The sequence below is a fragment of the Adiantum capillus-veneris genome, chromosome 6 (assembly GCF_014529385.1).
Source record: "Adiantum capillus-veneris isolate H3 chromosome 6, ASM1452938v2, whole genome shotgun sequence".
Lineage (NCBI taxonomy): Eukaryota > Viridiplantae > Streptophyta > Polypodiopsida > Polypodiales > Pteridaceae > Adiantum > Adiantum capillus-veneris.
Window position 1 is genome coordinate 28700925 of NC_140936.1, and position 22608 is coordinate 28723532.

General features: G+C 41.2%; 1 pseudogene; it reads left to right on the forward strand.

The window, feature by feature from the left end:
- The window catches only part of LOC147455286 (serine/threonine-protein kinase VPS15-like), a 67318-nt pseudogene extending 57060 nt beyond the window's left edge, over positions 1-10258 (forward strand).
- Positions 10259-22608: the final 12350 nt, after the last annotated feature.

Here is a 22608-nt window from a genome sequence, read left to right on the forward strand (position 1 = left end):
ATAATCTCGTCTCATTAACCAAACCTATCTCTCTCATTCTTAGGAATTCATCCTCTCTACAACATCTAGGTTCTCTTTGCTACAGGTACATCTCTCCCCGCAATATCCTTATTGTCTACGGGCAAGAATAGGGCTTGGGAGGGAAACTTCTCACATCTTCACTTCTCTCATATCTACATTTCTCACATACTATCCTAGATGAATAACCCACATGATGATAATTTATATCGCTTTCACTCTGTACGATCTATTAGAATTAACGTATGGATTAGCCGTAAAATATACTTTCAACAACGTATTGTGTTTCTCTTTGGTCCAGAAAGGCTCAATGAAATACTTCTATCACCGGATCCCATCATACTACCTCTCATAGACTATAACTTTTCTTTTGACGTAAGCGTAGTTATCTTGCTATGAACCAAGAGGATTTGTATACACAATTAATCCCCATCACTAGACAAAACATATATATTTGGTCAGCCAAGATTGAATGCCATTAACTCATCTATTAACCCTTTCATACTACCCATGATACGATATGACCATAGCCTTGATGTTTTCATCTTTGTGTTGTTTTGATATTCTCTTTTGTGTTCTTTCTTTGTGTGTGTGAGTGCAAGAGAGAAAAAGTGGGACTTCTTTGATTGCACTACCTTCCAAACCCTAGTCTTCATGGCATCTATGGTTTTACTCCTTCATATAGTTTTTATTGAGTTCTCTCACAAACTCTCACAGCCATAAGCCCGGTGATTTCCCGGCAAGACCGCAAATTTCTCGACAGCACATGAAGACAATCAAGTTGCAATGTGGCAGACATACTGTGGCAAACATGATGGCTCTTTGGCTCGATTTTCTCCTGCAATCGACATACAGGTAGGTGCAATTGCACCTACTCAATAATTTCTGGTGTTTTTAATAAAAGAAAATTTTGGTCTTTTAATTGAACCTCTTGCACCTACTCAGCACTTCATTGCTACGAACTCTACTTCGGTTTTGATTTGGTTCAGTTTTTTGGCATATATACTATAGCACTGTACATAGATAGATGCATAATGGCTTTTACAAACTTTGTAGGCTTATGGTTGGATTTTTTTGCATGTTGTTCTTTGCAAGGAAAATTTCAATAGGTACTTTGATGGGTGCTGAACTGGTAGTGGTAACAAATGCGAGTTCTTAATCCATTGTGACAGAAGTTCTTAATCCCTTTTTGTCTGTGGAAATGATTATCACTATCTGTTGCATATAACCTCATGTGAGGGTCTCATGGGAGATGGCATGGATTGGAAGTTTTTGAAATGACTGAGCATATACAAAGGAAATGCTACCGAAATTTTTGCATACATAGTGTAGATTATAAATGGTTTTTAACTTTTTTACTAATTGTTCACTCGAAAACAAAGTTAAGCCCGACAAGGATTGGATAATTCACTTTTTGCATGTAGGATCGATTGCATGACGAGGTGTTCTTAACACCTCGTGATCACTGGCTCACTAAATTCTAGTTTTTTAGTAAATGGTTGTTACCAATGTGTTAATTCCATGAAGTAATCAAGCTCTTTACAAATGTTGTCCGTAAACTGTTGAGCTGAATATGGTGGTGATTGATTGTTATGAAAACATAATATGTATATAAACATCATGCCTAACATCTATTTTTTATGTGTACATAGGACAATATGAGCATTCTGGCATTGAATAATATGGGTTGTTGAAACCCTCTCTGAATGATATTAGATAGTTTCTTTGGGAATGTTTTCGGAAAAACATCCACTAAACACAGAAGTCCTAATCTTATACTCGAGACTGTGCTGGATGTAGTATCCTTTTTGCATAGTCAATGTCTTGAATTGATACTGGACACTCTGCTGGTTCTGATATATTATTGGATACACTGAGAGATTTGACATGTTCGCATTCATATTACATACACCTTTGTATAAAATGGGATAATACATAGGTATGAACTATTCTTTACATGTGTCTGGGTAAAAAATGCGGATACATATATACATAGTTTCTATAATTTACGAGAAATAGCAATACATTGTCTCTTTTTCAATTTTTCTCCGCATAATTATATGCTTCACATGGATTTCAAGTTGGGCTTCTATATGGTTCTTTTTCAACGTTGAGATTACAAAGCCACTTTGAAGAGGAAACCTCGGCTATTGGATAATCATATTATGATTTGCTGGATTTACTAGACATATTGAGCAACATGTTGATGGATGATAAATCTCGACTCGCATGTGGCTAACCTTTTTTGACTTGCTTTTTATGATGGTCTGATAGATTGACTTCAACATTGTAGGTGTATGACAAAAGTTGTATAAGCTTTAGTTGAATATATTCACTTTAGTAAATATTCAGTATTGGAAACTTCTTTTCAAACACTTCTCTCTTTGTTGAATAGATGCATAAGTTTTGGAATTACTGTTAGTAGTTTACTTTGAACATACTTCAAGGTTTTTAAAGAGCCTTAATCCTCATGTGAGGGTCTCGGATGAGATGGCATTGGACTGGACTTTTCAAGATTTATTCAAATACAAAGGAGATGCTGTCTGATTTTTTTGGAATTTAATGATATAAACATTATCGTAAATAAATTGCTCATCCTTTAAACTTAATATCTGATCTATGTTATGATGTTAGTTTTTGTTATAATTTTTGACACCAATAACAAGGGGAGGGAGTCGTTGACACCTGTCTTCCCAAGTAATGCTAGGTCTGATAGGCTTGTATTTCTTGGATGGTGATAGGTAAGAGATTCTTTCTTTGGGATTACAATGAAAAGTGCAGCAGTAACGGAAGACCATCCAATGTACTAGCTGGATCCTTCTACATGTAGATGTAGTGGAAGCTCATCCCAAAGGATGGGCACATAAGATACAACACTAATATATTATATTGTAGTGATCAAAGATCAAATTTTTGATCTAAATGATTGTATTATCCATTAGGTACAGAATGTTGTATTGGTGTATATGAAATGATAAGTGAGGTTTATGACATCTGGTTTTAAAATATTGTTATTTAATACAATTGTGTAGGTATGGTTCAATTATGAAGGGATTTTTCATACTTAAACACACACACACACACACACACACACACTAGGACGAGAGGGAAGGGTAGACTCTCTCTCTCTCTCTCTCTCTCTCTCTCTCTCTCTCTCTCTCTCTCTCTCTCGCACACACGCACACACACACACACACACACTAGGACAAGAGGGAAGGGTGGCAAGGGTACAGAGAGAGAGGGAGAGGGTGGAGAGATTTAATTTAAAAAAGCAAAGCACTAGCAATATCTCTAGTGCCTCCCTTTATTTGTAAAAGAGAGAGAGAGGGAGAGAGAAAGAGAGAGTGATAGCGGAAGGGGAAGAGAGAGGGGGGGCGATTGGGAGGGAGAGAGACAAATAAAGAGAAAAGGGGTGGCAGGTGGAGAGAGAGTAGGAGACTGGGAGAGAGAAAGAGAGGGAGAGCGTGGGGGGGGGGGGGGGGGGGGGGCGAGGGGGGTTGTACAAGGTGAGCGTGTTGCTTTAAAAAAAAATAGTACACTTTCCCTCTCTCCCTCACAATATTGTCTCCCCCTTTTCTCTTTCGCTCTCTCACTCTCTCATCTTTCTCTCTTTCCCCTTATCAATCTCTCTCCCATTGCATCTTCCTTTTTTCTTTCTCTGCGTCATGTCACACTGTCGCTTGAGTCCCTCCAATCCCAATGAGAAATGGAATGAAATTCTATATTAACTGTCTTCAAAAGGCCAAAATGACCCATGCGACCAAATTGATACAATCTTGGTCGATCTAATACAATGTCTGGGTACAAAATAAAATGAGAGAGAAGGGGGGAGAGAGAGAGAGAGAGAGAGAGAGAAGGGGGGAGAGGGTCCCCAAGGGAAGGGAAGGGTTGGGTAGGAGGGGCGGGGGGGGGGGGGGGAGATTGTGAGAGGGGGAGAGTGGAATGTAGTTTTTTTTTAAAAAAAATCAAAGAAAGGGAGTGCAAGGGTGCTTAGGCCAAATTTCTTTAATAAAAAGATTCGTATCCAAAGCAATCAATAGCAATATCGCTATTGCTTGCTTTGGATATGACTTTTTTTAAAAACGTTTTTTGGCCTAAGCACCCTTGCACTCCCTTTCTTTCCCTTTTAAAAAAAAAAAGATACTACACTCCACTCTCCCCCCCTCAACCTCTCCCCCCCCCCCCCCCCCCCCCCCCCCTCTCTCTCTCTCTCTCTCTCTCTCTCTCTCTCTCTTTCCCTTTCCCATTCCCTTTCCCTTTCGCTGCAAGTTCGAGAGTCTAAGTACCACACACTTCTAAAGTGCTCAGCTTTTGGTCACATGCGAACTTACTTCCTAAACATTTTCAGCCATGAGCTAGACCTACACACTTTCCTCTCCCAGCCATAGTGTGGGCTCTCCATTGCGACTTTCATCACCACAATTTTGGACCATCAAGAATCACTCACATCAGCCACACAAATACTACATCACATGTAACTTTGGTCCCATATGTCATATTTGACGTCCGAGGACGATAATAAAATATATATATCTACCTCTCCCTCCCCCACTGACCAATCCCTTCTCTCTCTCTCTCCCCTCCCCCCTCTCTCTCTTTCTCTCTCATTTTACTTTGTACCCATGCATTGTATTAGATCCACCAAGACTGTATCAGTTTGGTCTCCTAGGTCATTTTTGACTTATGAAAATTCTTAATATAGCATTTCATTCCATTTTATTTAATATAACAATTCATTCCATTTTGTTTCATTTCTCTCTAGGGCTGGAGGGACTCAAGGGTGGTGTGGTGGGAGCAAAGAGATAGAAACCAAATAGGGGGTGGGGAGAGGGGTGGCAAAATGGAGAGAGAGAGAGAGAGAGAGAGAGAGAGAGAGAGAGAGAGGGAGGAAGGGGAAGGATCGGATCTAGGGAAGAGGGAGGGACGTAGAGCAAGAGGTGGACAGGAGAGACAAAGAGAGAGAGAGAGAGAGAGAGAGAGAGAGAGAGAGAGAGAGAGAGAGAAGGGGGCAAGAGAGGGAATGGGTTGGAGAGATCATGAAAGGGAGAGAAGAGGAGCCGTGAGAGGGTCTGATTTTAAAAAAAATCGAAGGCACAAGCAAAATCGCAAATGTTTTAGGTTTTTTTAGGTAGATAGAGAGAAAGAGAGGATAATTTTAAGCCATAGAAAAGTAGAGAGAGAGAGAGAGAGAGAGAGAGAGAGAGAGAGAGAGAGAGAGAGAGAGAGAGAGAGAGAGAGAGGTCCTTGGCTACTCCACTGGAGGGAGAGGTGGAAATGGGCCATGGTGGTAGGAGTAGGGGCGACACATGGTGATAGTAAGTTAGCACCACTAATCACCAGTGGTGGGCTAGGGTGGTGGGTGGTGATGGGTGCTAAGGGGCAGCAATGGGAGGTAGTGGTGGCCGGTAGGATTGAAAAAAAAAGGCTCACTTTGTCAAGCTCTCTCCCTAACCGTCCCCAAAGAATTCTCACTTCTAGAGGAACATGTCCAAAAGAAGTATCTAATGTGGGAGGAGGCACGGGTCTATCATACAAAGAAACTGTGAAGGATATGAATTAGGCAATCCCAAAGAGAGAGATGACAGTCAAGGAAGATGGAGCAAGGGTTACTGAGGGATAAGTAGCAGTGGGAAACACACCAAGCCACATCCACATAAGTACCTGTATTAACACAATCCCCTATATCTTCCCCAGGGAAATAGGCCTATAAAAGGAGGCCATTTCTACACACATTTCATAGTGTGAAGTTGATGCAACAAGGTGAGTGTGAGGTGGTGAGAGTGAAGCAAGGCGGGAGCTCCATTAGCCATGGGGAGGGAAGCCCGAGGGATTCACTATACATAAAAAATAGGACGCCACATGCGAGAAGACAACTTTGATAAAACCCCTATATACTACTCATATTAAGGAATATGACCCCCCTTTCTACGCTTATACAACAATCAATGAAAAAAACTATCATACCCCTATCTTACATATAAAATTTAAGTCTCACATTATCTAATTGAGTAAAGCTAGTCAAAGAGTGTATAGCACAGTGAGTGACTGGCAACGTACTAAGGAACCACTTTTGTTGATAACTAGATGTACCCTCAATGTGTCTTAGTTTGACTTTCAAAGTATGTGCTTGATCAACCTTCACTCTAGCTACTTGTTCAATTATGACCCATCCAAAGCTGGTATAAATCAACCCTTGATCTGCTCCAAATCAGCCCTTATCTATGACCGGCTTGATGCAAAATTTAATGTGTGACCTGATAAAAACTTCCCCAAATTTCATCTGAGTTCTATGCACACCAGTGGCCAATCGTTGCAAGTAATAAACCTAGGTCAGTTCCCCCCCTCCACCCCCCCCCCCCCCAAATTTTTTTTTTTTTTTATACCCCCCTTCCTTATTTTTAAGCTTGGGATATAAATTATTGGGGACATGTCCCTAACTTATACGTTTATGTAGCTTGTAATCAAAACCCCTCCCTTGAACTTACGTGGTGCGGTAAGTTTTCCCTGGTGAATCCCCCGGGGAGGGAAGACCTGTGATGTTGATAGAGATCCGTCCATTATGCCAGAACCTATGTCTTTAAGTCCATGTCTCAATGTCGGAGAAGAAGAAGAAGTAAAGCTACAATGCGATTGGAAAGCACGACATAGAAAGCGCCACACCGGTCCGGATAGGACGTAAAGACCTATGAGGGAGGGAGAGAAACCAAGGAATCATTGACGAGGCAAAGGTAAGGTCTTGTCCATGCCAAAAGCGAGCGCTGAAAACTCTATTGAAAACAGAGAATGCATCAATCCACTAGAGTCAAAGGACACCAGATGTTGGAGGTATGGGGTAGAGGACGAGAGGGTGAAACCAGCCAATTCAAAAGAAAAGGGCAATTATCCAATTTCTATTCAACGCATTCACTCAATAATTAAGTCACCCACTTTACCTATACTTAACACCAGAGAAAGAGAGGACACTAAGAAGCTAGATTGCTTATGTAGCTGACAAAGACACTAGATAGGCCCCTAAAGAGGCGCCCCTTGCATTATTTCTTTAATTATGAGAGAGGAAAATATACAATAAGAGTCCTGGGGATTCAAGATCCTATACCACCTAGTTAGCTCCAATTTCAGCAAAATTTCGGCAGCATAACAACACCAAAACTATTTCAAAATCCCCACCATGGAATTGACTTTAACTGACAAATTTCCTCTGATTTCAACACTCTACAGAGAATTACATTGTGCTATAATCTTTGGTTTTTACCTGTTTTCAGCTCTAATTCATCCTGGACCTGTTCTTTGATAGCGGGGCATTGTTCCCAATCATTTTGGCATTCATATGACTGCAAAACAGTCCAATTTCAGCACCTAAATAGGGTTGAAATGACACCTGGACAGAGAGGTTATGACCCTCCCCAGTGTCTACTTTGGTGTAGCAGCTAGCTACACATGTACCTATGCATTGAGGCACTTGCCTCGGTGTTCAATCATGAAAACCACACAACTATACATGATTTCATAAGAGTAGCCCTCTTGTGGGGAATATCAACTGCTCATAGAGGGGGGGGAGGGAGAGAGAGAGAGAGAGAGAGAGAGAGAGAGAGAGAGAGAGAGAGAGAGAGAGAGAGAGAGAGAGAGAGAGAGAGAGAGAGAGAGAGAGAGGCACTGGGGAGCAATCTCATCCCTATGTACATAAGAAACAAACCATGAGAAGCTCTCAATATCTCTTACTAGCAGCAATCCACCTAAAGAATGAAGCAAGGCAGCCCCCAAGTCTAAAATCGAGCCCCCCCTCCCCCCTCTCCTTATATGGAAAATCAGTAGAAAATGGCACTTGGCACACCTGTGAATAATTTCTCGTTCGACTTTTCGGTCTAAAAAGGTCTAAAAAGAAGCCGTGCGTCAATTGACTTGACGGTAGACTTAAGAAATGTTCCCCCATGAAATATTGGAGCTAATGGCGTGAACACATTTTCTGGCTAAAAATAGTAGCTTCCTAAATTTTAGGAGATGCTTCCTTTGCATCCCTACTAGTCTCCTAACCATCATTGAAGACTGCTACTAATTCCACATATGCAATGTAGCTCATCTATAGATGATTGTCCATTGGTAACCCCCAATTGTCTCTTGTCCACTTGTCCATCTACAATGCCAACTCGCCTAACAGGACAACTACCTGTCCGGCCAAGACTCTTACTGAACATTCTTGTACGTTTCACAATGTCCATGCAACTCCCGGGCGTTTAGATTTCCAGAGGGGTACTTCAAAAAAGTAAAAGAAATTATACAATAGGCAGAAAACCGGCAAAAAGATAGTTATGAGTCACAGGCTTGTGACAAAGGGGCACCATGTAACGGCTAAAAATCAGCAAAAACAATCCCAAATCTGAGGTGGAAGGTCAAGAGTTGGTATGGGAAGCAATGGAGAATCTCCAGGTGGCCAAGGAGGAGAGCTCCGCTTCGAAGAAGACCAAAGTTGAACACGTAGAAGGCAAGGACTCCTTCCTGCCAAAAATCCATGCCCTGCTGAAAACGCAAGTGTGTGAGGAAAACGCTGGCAAGAAAAGTAGGGTAAGAGGTAGGATCTAGGAGGTGGAGGTGAGCTAATCTAAAGAGCCCAATGGAGAAAACGGAGGTAGAAGCCTAAATTGTTCGAGTTATGAAAAATGAAGGTATTTGCCGATGGTATCTTCACGATGGAAAACTCCAAAAAGCCCTCCTCTTTGATTGATAGGGTACAGTTACCACCCTTGTGCTCTGATAACATGTCAAAGTGTGCAATAGAAGGAGAGATGAAACAAAGAACACTACATGACAAAGAGAACAGACAAGAGTGGTGACAGATGGCAAAAGGCTAGCTAGCCCAATAACTGCAGATCATGATCTCTGTACAATGATGTGATACGATCATTAGACAAGTGAAAGAGGGCACCCCCTCCCATTGTTGTGCTACCGAAGTCAATGGGTAAGGAATTTTTCTTTGACAGTTGTGGCCTCGGCAGGTGCCAACTTAGAGCTTGTTGAATCTCATGAATTCTTGCTGCCTATATTTTCCCTTTCTTTTGTGGAGAGAGCCAGTTTCTTTGAACCTAGAATCTACTTTGTCAGCTTGTCTAAAAACTCCTATCTCGTGAAATGTTCAATGGTGTGCTCAGTGATGCAATGCTCTCATAGTTGTCTCCACAAAAAGTGAAGCTTGACAAAAGAAGGAAACAGAGGACAGGTTTATCAAATTTTCAACTAGACACAAGCTCAGCCAAAAAATATTGACCGACCAACAGAAGACTTCCGTAGAAACCTATGACCTGAGAAAGGCTTCTGTTTTGAGCCTTGTTTTGTAGGGAGATATCTTGTTCTTCACAAATAGGGATGATAATGAGAAGATGAAGACCATGGCAGTCTACATTCGTAACCTTTCCAATACAATGAAGAGTCGAATGCAGAATGGGGAAGTGGATAACTCGGAGAAGCTTCAAAGTTCAATTATAGGGACAAATAATGGTGTTTGTGCCAACTATGATAGTTCATCTGATGGCATTCCCTTGTACTCTGTACTTATGGGTGAGACATGGGGTGACAACCACATACCTCTCTTTCATCTAATGAGGATTGGAGCAGAATAATTGTTGTACGTCATGGGTCTCAACCGCTTCATATTGCAGTGCTATTTGGAAGTCCCAATAGTCTATCGACTATTTCGGCTTCTCAATGGACTGAGGGAGCATCCACTAGACACAAGCCTCAAAGTCAAAAATCTAATTTAGGTTCTAGGTTTGTCAGTGGGTCAAGAAATGCTATTGGGGCTCGCCATGGTTATGAATTTATTAAGGATGTGGATGGTGGCAAAACTGATACTGAACGTGCAAGGCCTTTTACTATAAGTCGTTAATTGAAAGATACTTTTGTTTCAAAAGTAATTTTGAAGGGCGTGATTGAGCCATCAGGTACATGAGTTATAAAATTGACAGAAATAGACAATCCTCTGTCTACCTCCCCTTCTTTTGCAAAGAATCGGTGGCAACCTCAAAGTGTCCTGATTGCTCATTTACAGGAACATCATCGTGTTGTCAGCAAGATTATTGTTTCACATGATAACCCCCCCTTTGTGAGTGCATCAGATGACGAACAAATTAAGTTATGGGACTAGAAAATATTAGAGAGAAACATCTCTTTTAGGTCTAGGCTCACATATTCCTTCAATGGAGCGAAGGCACTTGGTGTATCCACGTACGCAATCTTAACACCCAACTAGATAAATAGGCAATGTTCTATTCCCATTACCACCTCCATCTGTATACTAGATCGTGAAATGTCACTGAAAGCCAGCGAAGTAATGTTGAGAGAGAGAGAGAGAGATAGAGAGAGAGAGAGAGAGAGCATAGTAATAGAACCCCAAAGTGTGTATAATACACGCATGAAATGATGTATATATAGACTTGACCTGGGTGCCATATATAGAGAAGCCATATAGTATTGAGTAGCTTCACATATAAGCTCAACACCCCCGCTCAAATAAGGGTCCCTAACTGTGGATGAAAAAACCCTTGGGGGATCAAGGAAAAAACCCATAGCTCTATATACACCCACCCTTATATTATAAAAATCATTGAATATACAAATGGTCATGAGGAGCTACATCACTCCTTTTACAATGAATATTTTATGAGGAGCTACATCACTCTTTTTACAATGAATGTTTTATGAGGAGTTATATTACTCCTATCCTATCAAATACAAATGGTCATGAGGAGCTACATCACTCCTTTTACAATGAATATTTTATGAGGAGCTACATCACTCTTTTTACAATGAATGTTTTATGAGGAGTTACATTACTCCTATCCTATCAAATACAATAATGAATACAAAGGTCAATAAAGAGGTGTAAAGGCTATTGATTAGTCGTAATCAAAAGTGTCTCCGTGAATCTGCTGTGTAGCTTGTCATCAATATCGCATCAGCAAACATGTCTTCATGTTGTCATCAATACGGCATCATCAAACATCTCTTCATAAATCTTTTATTGTCACCAAGTTTGTCTTCATGAAATCAATTATTTGATCAATCCTACATAGATCATAGACTCAAAAAACATAGTCATGAAAATTATTAGCATCGTTAGTGAAATAATTACGTTCACAATGACATAAGAGATGGTTCGCGACGCCACTCTTTTGACGACATATATATGCACGATAACATATAGAACATAAAGTATGAACGTAAAAGTACAAGATGCGTGATTACGTGATGCAAATGACATGTGTATATACTACATAAAATGATATTTATCAACGTATGATATCAATGAGTATCATCAAAGTATCAACAAAATATCATCATTGTATCAATAAAAATGAATAAATCATCATGGTATCACCGAGAATAACCATGGTATCAATGAAACAACATCATGATATCACCGAGAATAATCATTGTATCAACAAAACAACATCATGATATCACCGAGAATAACCATGGTATCAACGAAACAACATCATGGTATCACTGAGAATAACCATGGTATCAACGAAACAACATCACGGTATCACCAAGAATAACCATGGAATCAATGAAATATCATCATGGTATCATTGAGAATAACCATGGTATCAACGAAATATCATCATGGTATCAACTAAAATCCCCATGACCAAAGTACTAACAAAACATCATCATGGTATCAACGAGAGATTATCAATAAAATGACGTAAACTATATCTCTAGAAGAACAATTATACGAGAATCAATGAAGGAGTATATCATATAACAAAAGATCATGTACCAACAGTAGCTCGATAGCATTTGGACGATCATCAATGACTCGATTGAATTGGAATGATATGTAACTGGGTTCTGCAGCAAAGTTACGTCAGTAACAAATATATGATTGATGAAGAGAAAATATAATTGAGAAGTTTTCAATTATGAGGAAAATCAAAAGCAAAAAGTAAAATTTGCTTTTCAAACATATTCACAGTACGAGAATGATAACCCAAAATCGGTGGAGAATTTAGAGAAAGTTTCTTTTGCAAAGTTGTACATCACATCGATTTCAATTAGCAGAAAAACAAAAAACAAAAAACGAAAGTTTCTTTTCAGGCATGTACGCAGTCCGCAAACAATAACTCAGAATCAGTGCAGAATTTGTAAAAGCTTTCTTTTGCAAAGTTATAGACCACATCGATTTCAGTGCCTCCGTAGGCGGTTTTTGCAAAATCGTTCTCAATTAGGAGAAAATTTGAAAACAAAAAACGAAAGTTTCTTTTCAGACATGTACGCAGTCCGCTAAAGAATAACTCAAAATCAGTGTAGAATTGGGAAAAATTTTCTTCTGCAAAGTTTTAAACCACATCGATTCCAATGCCCGTGACGGGTAGTTTCTGCAAAATTGAGAAAAATTAAAAACAAAAAGCGAAGTTGCTTTTCAGGCATGTACGCAGCCTACGAATGATAACTCAAAATCGGTGCAGAATTTGAAAAAACTTTCTTCTGCAAAGTTGTAGACCACATCGATTTCAGTGCCTCTATAGAATAGTTTCTGCAAAATCGTTTTAAATCAAGATAAAAGTCGGGAAAAAAAACCGTACTTCTCTGATACCATGTTGAGAGAGAGTGAGAGAGCACAGAAATAGAACCCCAAAGTGTGTAGAATACACCTATGAAATGATGTATATATAGAGGGGACCTGAGTGCCATATATAGAGAAGCCATATATTGAGTAACTTCACATATAAGCTCAACAAGTAATAACCTTAACAACCTTGAGGCCACTACATCATGATGTGACAAAGCCCATAGAAACATTTGTGCTACATCACAAACTGAAACATTTAATGCTGTCATAGGGAAAGAAACAGCTTTCAGTGCATGGAAGTTCAGAAGATGGGTGTTTTTTTTCATTGTTGGTGCTTTTGTTCATTGTTCTGGTTGGGTGGAGGAACATTTGCAGAAAGGTTTGTGCTAGTCAACCTATCTTGCATTACTTGGTGAGAAAAAAGAAAGCGATATGCAATCAAACTTTGAAACATGCACAACATCAAAGGAAGGGTGGTTTAAAAAAGACCGTGATTCAACAAAAGAAGGCAATTAAAAAAGATAGACTCAGAAGCTAGTTAGAGGAAAAGACAATGGCTCAAAAGCTAGTTAGAGAAGATACAGCGACCCACAGACCTCAGAAACCTTTCCTTTTAAACATAGGTCACATTTGTAATTCATGGCAGAAAGTCCTTTGAGTAAGATCGGCTCTTTCCAAAAGAAAATATTTTTTCGGTAAGTCGGCATCCATATGACTGCTTGAAAACTTTTCTAATGCTTGTGTACAACAAGCATTTTGCATTGAAGTCACACCTAACTCTCTATTGAATGTACGAGCTGCTTGGTGGTAAACTACGGTCCTGCAATGAGCCAATGTTACGACCACAAAACCACCTTTTTCAGCTCTCCTTTTACAAGGTCTTGGATCCCGCTTTCATGCCTGCACATCGTGTTTAGAAATCATCAGGCATCCGTGGCATACAAAGGGTATGTTAATTCTAACAAGAATCTGATCACTGTTGGTGATGTGTCCCATATGAGTTAATCTAATAGTAAGGCTTCAGCTTCATAGAAAATACACTGCGGGTTGGAGTCTTGCTGGCCTCTATTTAAAAAGAGACATGTGTTTCTAAGGCTCTTGCACTTTCATTGTGCATACAAATACTCAGGATATGGTCTTGTACCTTGTGAATGTAAAGGATGCCCAAAGGATGTGCCCACGTACATGTGGACACATACTTTCTCACTACAACAAGTTCTCTCAAAGTTTTATAAAGCACTTAATAAGCTCTTTTTGAAGAGGGATACTGATTGCAAATTGAGAAGATGACAAGCCACATGCTTGAGAGAGAGAGAGAGAGAGAGAGAGAGAGAGAGAGAGAGAGAAAAGACATGTTTGTAGGTGTGCTCATCTCCAATAGAGAAGTGTTGGGCCAAAGCTACCCCCATCCACCTTCAGGGGCTTAACCTATAAGAAACCATCCATATCACCTCCATTCAAAGGGGCAAAAAATAGCAAGGGAATTACACATTTCTATAGGATTAAAGATGTATGTATGGTCTCTTTTTGTTTAGGCACATGCATTCCGGGCACAAAATGTATCTCTCTATATCTAAGGAAATTATAATATGAAAATTCTTTTTCTTGATACATTAGTTGACTCCAAAATTGAATCGTGCGACAAGGACAAAATGCAGCTCTATATATCTCAAAAATTAATAGTTTGGAGAAGGTGCCCCTCCCTTGGGACTTATGCTCCATCTCGAGTGTTGGAGGGTCTCTTTTTTGTTCTAAATACTATAGTTGCATGCAAAGAAGGCATTGCCTTTAAGGTAACATAGACTTCTACCTCCTCAAGCTTGGCCCTTGAAAGTTGATATCCTCTGCAATTTGCTAGAGCAAAAGGGCACAAATACTGAAAAAGGTAAGATATGTTGATGAGGTTAGGGGATGGCCCGATAAGCAATATAGGAGTCGTTGGAGGAGCAACATATATATATATAAAGAGAAAGAGAGAGCACATTCACAACTCGGTTTTGCACATGTGAATTGAAGACATAGGCATTATCTAAAGGAAGTGAGAGCCGCTTGAATCTCTCATCATATTGGGAAGGACATAACACTAGTCGAGAACAAGTGCCTTTGTTTCATCACAACAAGTGTTAGAAGTTGGTTGACACATGCAGTTGGGTGCACACTGCAATTGTAAGAATATTCTATGCAACACAAAGGTTATTAGGTTGCCTTGCAAAGTACCTTAAACATGGTAAAGCCTTCCATAGGTCCCCTTGGGCCAAATACATTTTTAATCTATTTTACTACTCTCACTATTGGCAGGATGTTAAATAAATTCATATACTCCTGAAGATTCCAAGAGCGTCTACAAAGCTTGAGGAGACATTTGGACGAACAGAACACTTGCACCCAAAGACAGAGACACATATGACACATAATCCTTCCCTTTCCATACACCCAACAGTACGACGTGATTAAAAAATTGGAAATTTTAACATATTTAGCAACTATTTCATTGAAAGAACAATTATGAAATAAACTTCTAACATTGTAGACGATGAGAGAATGAAATAAGATGCAAAAGCCTAGTAAATTTATTGTTTGGTTGAATACAAAGATATGACACTAGTGTTGCACAAAAGGCGCATGAAGAGAAGTGTTTTTCAGAAGCACATTATGTAGCCTAGTAACAATGGCATTTAGTCTACTGACTTGTATTTTGAGATTCATAATCTCCTTCTTGAAATTTGCTTCTTTCTCTTGAGAATGGAATGCATGCAAGTCAGTAATGTTTTCTTCTAAATTATCTATCCTAGAGTTCATGCATGTAAAGAAGTTTGAAATGTATTTCCTAAGAGAGTCGCTATCATCATTGTTGTCTCCTTGCAAATGTCGCCACATTTCCAGAAGTATTTCTTAAAGCCTTTCCAAGGTTGGATCTTCCAGTAGAGGTTGGCTTTCTTTGTCATTCTGTTGAGGACTTGTTGTGTCCATAATGTAGGTTTGTAGCCTGTCATGGAGAGCGTGGCATTAGATCATAAAGTAATGAAAGAAGCTTTTTGAAATTACTTGAAACGTATACATTTTAAGAAGCATGTATTGTTGTTTTCATTCTTCGTGCTAAGGGGATGTATTCATTGCCTACATGGACAAAATCCTCTTCTTCATCACTATCAACGATTTGTATGACTTTGTTTATTGCAATGTTTGCATTTTTCTTGTCATTTTGATTGTCATCAATAGTAATCACTTCATTGTTTGTGTGTACAACTTTACCATTGACAATTGTTAACGGAGCATGCCTCACTGCTACAAGACAATCATGAATAAGTATATTTCTAAACATAGATAGAATGTAAATTTGATTAAGTAGGACATAATACCTTTGTAATTATTTCCATATTGAATAGAATCAGTCTAGGTGCCGGTGGCTGTTGACATGTCCTTCATGTAGTGCAAAGATCTCAACTATGTCATTGTAAGTGGTGCAATTTGGAAAAATCATGCATTTCTAGAGCGCTCTAATTTGACTCTAATTTTGTTCAATGTCATACCTCAACCCTGGTGGGGAGTTATCCATGATGATGATGGATAACATTTACCTGTATTGACCATCTTATGAACACTGCTAAGAAAGTCATTACCTATGGGATGACTAATACTGAATTTCCAATGCTTGAATGCGCTGTCAAATAGTAATCTCAAGACCATTTGGAAATGAAGATGGAACAGTGTTCCACCTCTCTCTATGGAACACATTCCTGAGACATACTCTTTTTCAAGGAAATCGTTGACCCTAGGTAGTAGGCCTACATCTATGTTCGTCCCCGCCCATTGACACTATAATGCTAAGTTCAAACATTCTTACTGTTTTTTGTGATTCTTGTATGGTCTTCTCCTCCACCATCATCCTAGGCCTACCTCTACCCCGCGTGGACGTCTCTGAAACGTCTTTATTCAATGTTTCATGTGCTCTATCCCACATGGAATTGTCGGGTATATCTCTATTGGATGACTCGCGTGCCCTTTTCTTACGCGAAGCCATCTAAAAATTTTGTACAAAAAAAATACAATTTATGTTCATGCACAACACTCAAATGTAAAAACGGGAAAACCTCTTAAGAAGTGAAACAAATACTTGAATATGTCAATTTGTGTGTGTACATGGATAGCGCTGCACCTTCTGTACAACCAGCCAAGGAACCCTAATGAAGCTCCTACAAATTACGTTGCAAGCTCCAATCTGTTGGTCGCAACACACCTTGACCGGCCCCTGCATAATGCACGTCACATTGCATTAAATTCATTCAATTTATTGGTCGCATAACCTCCGAAGCCGCAAGCATGTGAAGAAATACTCGAAAGAAAAGTAAAGAAGGTTGGACATTGAAAACCCCCAAAAGAAGAAACTCAATTTCTTCTGGCAAAACATTGCGGCCATGCTCAATTCCTCCTACCTGCGTGCACGCACGCATGCGAACACACAAACACTCTCTCTCCCCCACTTGCCTCCTGCCTTTCCCTTCTCTATCAACACTTTCTACCTTCCCCCTCTGCATTTCCATCTTGCCTACATAGACCTTGTTGACGTGGTCTCATCCTGCCTTGCACCTCTGTCCAAAGCAGTAGTGCTACCTCCTCACACATGAACCTAGTGCTCTACTCTCTGTGTATACTACTACATAGGTTGTACATCACATGCAGAGGAGAGCCAATAGTGTAAGGGAACACAACACATGTAGACATAGCACCACAGTAAAAAAGAGAAGAGCGAACCTTAATAACAATGGTAGCCCTCAACAGGTCGCAAGCAGCCTTGGACTCCTACGCGTGCATAGCTGGGGACGCCTACTGAGACCTGTGCTGACAGCACCTTTTGGAACTTACAGATTTAAAATCATGCAAATAGGACCTCCTACCAGACGATTATGGTGATTGCATGCACACCAGCCAAACGCATCTACCATCAAGCCCACAAAGCGATTGCATCCATACAAAATTGCATGGCACCTAAACCACCCAGTCCACAAGCGGCCCACACAAAACTCCAGCAACCATGCGATTGCAGTAGATTTTTGTAGACCCGCATCCTCAAACATTCACCTCTTCTTTTTAAAATAAAAAATTGGGGACCCCTACTTGAGATAAACAGAGGTATTGATACATTACTAAATGAGAAATTCAATGATGACTCTAGCAAGAGTGAGACAAGAGCCTTCTTCACTTCATTTGCGCTCAACAATTTGTCAATCAGGTTGTTGTAGGTGGTCGTTTCAGGGTGCATCTGCTCTTCTCCATTCGAGGTTAGTACCACAAGGACCTCATTGACGTCCTTAGCCTTCAGAAATTTCTCAAGCTCCCTTTCACATGCCTTGTGTAGCATGATACGTAGACATACATATGCATCAAAATACAAACATATACATGAACCTGTTCATATGTCCATGCGTGTCCAAGAAAAAATGACAAGTAATATTTACATTATAGCATGTCAAATGATGGGACAATTTATTGAGCTCCTGTTTTGACAAGTGAAATGGCCCTCGACAAGAAAAATAGCCATTAAAAAAGGAAAAATGGTCCATTAGACACCGTCACGTAGTCTTTCTCAACGTGATCTCTCTAGGTTTCCCATTCTATCTCAACACTTGGAAAGCTTGGCATGACATTGATGCTCCTCATTGTGGTCACTCTCTCTCTCTCTCTCTCTCTCTCTCTCTCTCTCTCTCTCTCTATATATATATATATATATATATATGTGTGTGTGTGTGTGTGTGTGTGTGTGGGTGGGCACGTCTCGGCTAATGTGTGCAAAATAGCCCATTGAATCGATGATATCATTGATATGGTAATGGAAGTCGCTTCTTTTTTGCTTTTTCCATGTCACACATAACTACTAGGTTCAAGGGGGGAATTAAAAAGGGGTAATCTTTTCAGATTCCCCCTCGGCCCCGCCCCCATGTGGGCCTACGCTACCCCTAGGCCTCCAGCCTCTTTCCCTACGCCTCTACAACCTGAGTACGGCATCGCCAAGATGAACGACATAAGCAAGCAAAGCTCTACCTTTAGCGCCTATCGAGCACGCCATCGCCAAAATGAACGACGTATGGTAGCGAAGATATGCCTCTCTCACTGGTTGAATGAGGTTGTGGGAGGGCGAGCCCCTTGCACAAAGCTCAGAGAGAGAGATAGAGAGAGATGAGGTGCGTTGTGTGAGATCCCTAGGGGCTGGGAGAGAGAGAGAGAGAGAGAGAGAGAGAGAGAGAGAGAGAGAGAGAGAGAGAGAAGATAGCCCCCAAAGCACAACCCCCCTCGTCCTACTGCTTGGGCTTGACCTGCTGCATGACAGACAGAGACAGAGATTTGCCCCTTGTCTGACTTGACCCGGTCCCCCCATACCTCAAGCATGTTTGCCATTGAACTTTCCTACTTGCAACACAAAAGAAAGAAGAAGCTCTGCCTCATTGGTCAGATACCTCAAATATATTACGCCTCCATGTTTGTAGCCCTAGGGGCCGATGACTGCCCCGACACACACTTCACCAGTGCAGAGAGCAACAGAGAGAGACAGAGAGAGAGAGAGAGAGAGAGAGAGAGAGAGAGAGAGAGAGAGAGATTTTACTATCCGCCCTCCCCTCTCTTCTCTGATATGACAAGCCAGCCCCCCCCCCCCCCCCCCCCCCTCCTTTTTGCAAAAAAATGGATCTTTCTTGATTCCACTTAAAAAGTGCCCAAAAATAAACCATAGCACCAAATACTCAGGCCATGGTGAGTCCTCACCTTGTTTTTTGGCACTCTTAAGTAGTCAAGGTAAGAAGGGAAGCAGGTGGGTCATATGATGTTCATATAGGGTTTCATCTTTGGGACACAGTTCCCTAGGGCATGTCTTACCTAGAGGTTGGTGATCTGCCTTGTTTTGTCTGAAAGGGTTTCAATCAACATAAACAAAATAGAAGGTGCCTTATTTTGTCTATGTTGGATCCACGAGTGTTTGGAGGTGATAACAACATACAAGCACCCACCTAGCCAAGGCGCCCGTTGGGTTAGCCGGCCAAAGTTTTGATGTGGTCACATTATTTTTCCGATGTTTAATACATCAAACTCTGTAAAAGCTTAATGTCAATCGTCTATGTCAAGTCTAAGTCAAAGATGCAATTTTTCCAATGATGTATGTAAAGGTCCATGAGAAGTTGGCCGCCGGCCACTTTAGAAAGCCCTAGGTATATAATACACTAAGGTTAGTGTGAAAAGAGAGATTATTTTTTGAAGATAAGTGACTATTGAGTTACGCACAGAGAGCTACCTCTTTGCTCCAACTTGTATCATCGCTTCTGTGGCTACGGTAATCCAAATTCAGTTTTGTTTCTTGCATTGCGTTCCTCTTACTCTAGTGTAAGCATTCAAGATTCGGTGAAGGTTTCAAACGCATCCATTTAGGCTTTAAATCAATGTTTTGAGTGTTTATATGCGTATTTTATGTTATTTTGACCCTAGGAGAGGCTTTAGGGACCCAAAAACGACTCTTTAGGATCATCCGTTTACTGTTTTTGCGTACTTTGGGACGAACGATCGCAATTCATGTACCTCCCCAAAATTTTGTGACAGTTATATGATATGTTCCTGATAGTCCCCTATAGCTTTCCTTCAAGTTTCGTGCGATTTCGATATGATTTGCATGGTGAACGGGCGTTGGAGAGGGGGAATGGGGAACACACCCGACACACACGCAATGGCCCCTATATAGCTCAGGGTATTCACAGCACCCCTGTCCTCTCGAAAACACCTTCAAAAAAGACGATTCACACTAGCAGGGCCTCGCCTGTGCTTCGCCCAACGCACACACGCGTTGCACAATCCTCAGAAAGCTACCACACCGTTCTTGCCCGCTTTTAGCTCTTCCACAACTCAACACCTCTCTCTCTTTCTCTCTCACACACACACGGGGCCCGGGGAAACACACATGCTCACACACACCGGCACCACACACCGTGGAGACGAGCAAAGAAGAAAGGGGGGAAGACGATGCCAAAAAACGGCAATGACAGCTTTCCTTCAATGAAAAAAAACACCCTGTACAAGATCCATGAACCATGCTCTATGTTGCACCATGGCCACCGCCGCTTCATACAAAGGGGCACACACATCCCTCGAAGCTCTACGCCGTCGATACACACCTCGCCAAAAAATCCCTCATTGGCTTCACTCGCATAGCGGCTCCTTCTCTTGGTAGCCTCTCGCTGGCTCCCTTTACTGCAAGGCGTTTGCTTTTCTGAGCTCTTTCACGGCGATTCGCCGTTCAAGCCCGCTTCGATTGCCCAGCACACGGAAAAAAACCCCTCCTACTTTTCCTTCTCCGCAAGTCGCTCCACCTTCCGAGCCGCTTCACGGCGATCCACAATCACGATGACTCCGACCTCTCGAGCGCATGGACCGCTTCTCTTTCTCCCCACTCTCTTTTTCCAAACCCAAGAAAAAGAAAACCGTTTTCTTCCTCCAAAAGCCCTGCTCCTCGCCTTCCTTTCTCTTTTTTCCCCCAAGAAAACCCCCTTACTTCACTTCCAAAACATTTCTTCCTCAGTGGCGGCCGGCGCTACTGGTTTTTTTGAGAGGCCACCCCTTAAAAAAATCTTTGAACCTCCTTTTTTCTTTCTCCTTCCCCTCTTGAGTCCAGCCACCTTTTCTTCTTTTACTTACAATTAAAAAGACTTAAGCATTTGATTCGAATATCGTCGGTGCTCAGGTTTGCCTCCTAAATTCTTCGATCATGCCACATGGGAGATCCCCCTGTCGGCTCCAAACCCTCACGCTTCCCCACCATTCCACACCTTGGCCTCGGATAACCTGTTTCAGAGACGAGAAAAACATCCGATCCCTTCTTGTCGTAACCCCTTGCCCACTCGAACTGGGCCCATCTCGATGCCCATAACTCCGATCAGCGAGCCACCAATTTCGGCGGACTCCCCACATCGCATACAAATTTCCAAAACTCTAGCGAGCTCAAAAATATCATTGCCAACATGCCTATTAACACGGCCTAGTGATCACATACCCGACCCTTGACAAATATTTCACAGGCCATAACTTGCCCGTTCGAGCTTCGATTGAGAATCCGTAAAGACGGGCGTGCTCCACAACTCGAGGACTTCCCATGTATCATTTCACACCCGCCTTGACCAACCACCTGTGCCCGCCCAATCCGGCGAGGATCTGCAAACGCATCCCACTTCAACTTGCATATCTCGCATATTCGGGCTCCGTTTGACGAGCTGTCTGGACTGGCTTCTAGAGAACACTGAACACTACATTTGAGGACACTGACTTGGCATTCCGGACACCTTGATCTGCCATCCCATTTGGATCATCTTGCAGCACCTTTGGCCTTAAAAACCGCATCAGGAATACATTCCCGCTACCCTTTGGCTGCCTAGGGCCTTGGCACCCGCCCTAGCCTTTTGCACTGCAGTCACATGCTGCCTCTGCCTGGCATAGACCATCTCCTAGCTCGGACCAACTTTAGCTGCACCAGCGTGATGACTGTAGAGATATAGGGAGTTGTGAGTGAGGTTGCTTTAAGCATTTTTTCTTTTCAAATTTCTTTGTATTGATTGAGTACTGATCCATCATCCGTTTTTCATCCTGTTTGTTTTGTTTGATTCATTTTCTTATGTTCTTTCATTTATGTACTTAGGAGTAGGATAACTAAATCACATTCCAGTCAGATTTGAGGCAAAAGTCAGAGCCAAAAACCCAAAAAAATCATAACTTTGGCAAAAAGGTCCATAAGACTCTAAAATTAGAAAATCTGACCAAATAGAGCTGAAATTTATTCAAATCACAAAGTGGTAGCACCAAACACTGGGAAATACTTGTCAGAGAGAGCCTGTAAAATTTCATCAGATTTGGCTCTGGTACTACAATCGCGATCGGTTTACCTCAGTGTCAGAATTGTACAAGATTTGACATGTGCCTTCCTAATAAGATTCTAAACAAGTTTTTATAAAGCAACCACACCCAAAAACATCAAAAATCAAGGAAATCAGGCCACTTGG